The sequence below is a fragment of the Hyaena hyaena genome, unplaced genomic scaffold, assembly GCF_003009895.1.
Source record: "Hyaena hyaena isolate Hyena2069 unplaced genomic scaffold, ASM300989v1 scaffold_881, whole genome shotgun sequence".
Classification (NCBI taxonomy): Eukaryota; Metazoa; Chordata; class Mammalia; order Carnivora; family Hyaenidae; genus Hyaena; species Hyaena hyaena.
Genome location: NW_024081511.1, coordinates 737605 through 742152, shown reverse-complemented (window position 1 = coordinate 742152; position 4548 = coordinate 737605). Strand labels below are relative to the sequence as shown.

The window sequence follows — 4548 nt, the reverse complement described above, 5'->3', positions numbered from 1 at the left end:
AGGATTTAGAATTTTGGTATCATGGCAGAAACTACTTGGGAAACATAATTATACTGCTTAAGATATTAACAGAAATGGGTTCTATGAGAGATCATTTTAGGTGGAAGTCAGTCTTTTGTCAGACTGAGAAGTAACAGAGCACGGATCTTAGATAAAGGGGAGTTACAGGGAATGGCAGGAGCAAGAGCTGAAAACCAAAATATCAGATTAATTGGCTGAGTTTTACTGCATAAATTTAGTGGTTTACTGCAAAATCAGAATTCAGGGACACATCTGGTTATAAAAACTAGGAAAGCAGAATAAGGATTAAGGGAAAATCATGCTCTTATTTTGTTACACTGGTACCCCTTACTACCCTTGTAGTAATCTCTGGGTTTAGAACAGCATCAAAGTTCAGATCGTTGTTTCTGTTGAATATATATATATATATATATATATATATATATATGCTTACCACAAAAGAGTTTAGATTTTAAAAGAATATTATAAAAACATCAGTGTGTAGGAATTTCCGAAATGAGAGTTCATTGGCTTCCTTTTGGAGGCAGTTATTTATAATTCAATACAATTCTTTTACAGTTGTCTTTCTGGATTATTCCACAAAGTTATTGTGAAGATATATTACCATCCCTTGTCTTCCACTCATGAATATAGAATTTCACTGAAATGCTCTGAAACTATCACCAAGTAGGTCCCTCATTTAAGTTTCCAGTCTATTCTTTACTTAGTTTCTTGTTCCATATTCTCTCTTCTGAATGTTTTGTCTTTTTTAAAAAACAAATATACTGCTGGAGCAAATAATAATTGAATGGTAAGTTACTATTTCATGACTCTGATGCCCACTTATAAAAGGGTAGGAATGGAAGGAGGAGAGATCAAGACAGACACATGATACAGGTAACATTTCAAGTTTGCTTCCAAAAGTTAATTAGCATATGATGACCTACTCTCACTACACAACTGTTTGGACCCAGGGATCCTGGGTGGCTCAGTCAGTTGAGCATTCAACTCTTGATTTCAGCTCAGGTCGTGACCTCACAATTCATGAGTTCAAGGCCCACAATCAGGCTCCATGCTGGCAGTGTGGAGCCTGCTTGGGATTCTCTCCCTCTCCTTCTCTCTCTGTTCCTCCTCCACTTGTGCTCTCTCTCTCAAAACAAATAAATGAATTTAAAATAAATGTCTGGACCAAACTGGATAACCAAGATCATTATGGACTCTACAAAGAAAAAGAAAATACAACAAGTAACGTTAAAATGTGAAACATTTTAAATGTAATGTCTTAGTTCAATTTAAAATTATTGATTTTTGTTTCAAATACACTTAAACATATATAAAATATATATAATATATGAAATGTCAAAATGCATATTAAGGTAACTTTTGCCAGAAGTTAAACATTAGATGTATAGAGTTTATTTTGGCTCAAAATTAAAAGGTTTTTCTTTAGTCGGGCATACCTGTGTACTACAACTGCCAGGTAATAAGGAAATTGAATGAATGCCCTGATAACTCTGTAAATTATTTTAAGGTTCATGAGAGCATGAAATTTAGTGAAGACCTGTTCTTTTCCCTCACATTGCAAGAATGAAAGCTTGACAAGAATGTGTGGCTCCCTTTTATAAATTTGAGATCTACTGGTGTTTCAGAGACTACTGACTATTTTCAGGTGGGGAAAATGTCCGAAATCTACTTAAATGTATTTATGATTCCAAGAACAGAAATTAAGTTATACATAACCTATAGGCCAAACACACACACACACACACACACACACACACACACACACACACATACACACCCGGCACACATACATAGGATCCACTGCTTCTTTTTAAACCTTATCTCTCTAAATAAACATTGTTTTCTACTTTGTTTTAGATATTTACAGCCTAACTTTAAAATAAAATGTTAGGGGCGGCTGGGTGGCTCAGTCAGTTAACCATCTGACTTCGGCTTAGGTCACGATCTCGCGGTTCTTGGGTTCACGCCCCGCATTGGGCTCTGTGCTGACAGCTAGCTCAGAGCTTGGAGCCTGTCTTTGGATTCTGTATCTCCTTCTCTCTCTGACCCTCCCCTCCTCATACTGTCTCTTTCTCTCTCTATCTCAAAACAATAAATAAAAATGTTAACATTTTTCTTGCATCCAGGTTTCTTTCACAGTGTTGTGAATTTCTTTTAAATGTAAAATATTTTCTGATAAATCATTTAATAGCATGAGACAGTTTAATTGAATGGCCCTGATGGTCATGATACATCTAAATAGGCATTCCATCATCACACTTCACAACACTGTCCCAGATTTATAAAGTTAGCTATTTCTCATCATCAGTAAAATATGTGGATGACACTACCACTGTTTTAGAGTTGCCATGAGGATTAAATGAATTTCTGTTATTACCAAAACTGTTATTCTGATCACCATATTCTAAAAACACAGTGCTTAGAATTGAATATAATACATGAGTGATGGGTGATTAACAAAAATCATTAATATACACTTGTTTTTGCATTAGATCTTGTATTAATGGGCCTTAGAATATGCTAGACATTTTAACAGCTGTCTAACATTGTTGGCTTGTTCAGCTTAGAGTAAATTAAACTTCAAACATGAGTGAAATGCATGTTTCAGATGCTATAGCCATATATATTCTTTACTTCCCAACAACAGGTTATTTGTGAGAATTGCAGTTATACAAATTGCTATAGGGAACAATTTTATTTTTGAAATTTAATCAGGTAAAGCTGTAAACATATCAAAGTGTAGGAACTGCTGTCATTTTAATGTGATTTGTTTACTACAATTTTTCATGTACATGTAAGCGTAATTGGAAAATACATCTATATTCCGTATGAACAGCAATTTGTTATCAAAATAAAAGGATATGGTGAGATTGTTTTTAATTCAGTAGATAGTACACAGTCTTTTACAGTCTCTGGAGGTGGGGCTTATCTATAAAAAATTTGCTCAAATTTTTCAAACATAATTGAGAGTTTTTTAGTATAAGACCAGGGAAGAAAAAAACAAAACACAGCAGAAAGGATAGTCGAAGTAAAAAAAAAACAGAGTTTCAGTTTTAATTTTTAAAATTTTATACACCATTAAAAGACAATAACAAAAGCAAAATAGAGTAATGCAATCAGGGAAATAATATTGCATTCAGAATTGCAATTGTAGAGAGAATTCCACTAGAAAAGCCTACACATTTGTCTTACTTACCATTGTATAAATAATGCATAGTAAATTGGCATATAATAGATATTTAAATATTTAGAAAGTAAACTAAAACGTGAATAATGAATGGATGAATGATAAATGGAAAGTTCTACTTATTTTGTGAAAACTTATCTTTTATACTTTTTTAATGTTTATTTTGAGAGAGAGAGAAAGAGTGAGAGCAGCGGAGAGACAGAGAGAGGAAGAGAGAGAATCCCAAGCAGGATCTGCACTCAAACCCACAAACCATGAGGTCATGACCTGAGCCAATATCAAAAGTCAGAGGCTTAACCAGCTGAGCCACCCAGGCACCCCTGAAATAAATTGGTATCTGAAGATGTTATGTGTGTATTTATATGAGTTCTGACAATTGTAAAATCTATATATTCACCATGTAAAACAAGGTATAGGGTATTTTTGGTGCAGTGCAGGGTCCCCATGACAGGGCTGCAGCAGCTCTGGAGACAGGAGGAGATGTGCTCTGTGGTGGAGAGTCTGGAGTGAGAGAATGTCCAGAAGATGAAGGGCCTCATATTCCAGTGCAGCACCAGCCATTGTGAGGACAGCAGAGTTCCATGGCAGCTGATGCACCAGTTCATTGAGCACTGCCATATGCCTCTGGTGACCAGTGTGTTGGATAAGTTCCAGGACCACCTGGCCCAGTGCACCTTGCATTGCAGTGATAAACCCAAAGATTCAATAGATGCGGGAAGTAAAGAGCTTCAGGTGAAATGGCAGCTGGAGAGTTGTGCAACTAAGTGTGTGGATGACTGTGTGTACCTCATCTAAACCATGACCAAGAAGATGAAGGAATCTCGCCTGTCTGTTGGGAAATAGAAGTCTTTGCAATCGACCATCAGAGCTGACAGCAGGAATCTATTTAAAAAGTGAAATAGGAGTTTTGGTCTTTTAAGTGAAGTTTGATGCAACAAGTTCCAAGCATGTGTCACCCTAGAAAGTCAAATGGACAAAACTGCTAAAATTTGGGTCAGATATAGCACAGGAGAGTTTTTGATGGCCTCAATTTTACATGCTTCTCTTGGCACTGGGGATCTCCGGTGTACCAAGTCAGAGCCCTGCAAGATACCAGATTCTTCTTAGTATACAGGCACCAACAAACTGGCAGTTTCCTCTAACCTGCCTATTATCTGGTGGAGTGTGAGCAGAGGTGTTTCTGTTTGTTGCCAACCTCTTGTTTACCAGAAGGACTACTAAGTCATATTCCATAAGCTGTAAAATAAAATCCATGAGGTCACTAGTTTAGGAGGGAAAAAAAAATGGTTTCCGGGTCTTTGGCTTGGTTTTGTTTTATATACAAAGGCATGAAGTTG

At 36.3% G+C, this 4548-nt stretch overlaps 1 pseudogene; it reads left to right on the top strand.

Annotated features, from left to right (window-relative positions):
• Positions 1 to 3655: 3655 nt before the first annotated feature.
• LOC120222454 lies at positions 3656 to 4054 on the top strand (annotated as a pseudogene).
• Positions 4055 to 4548: the final 494 nt, after the last annotated feature.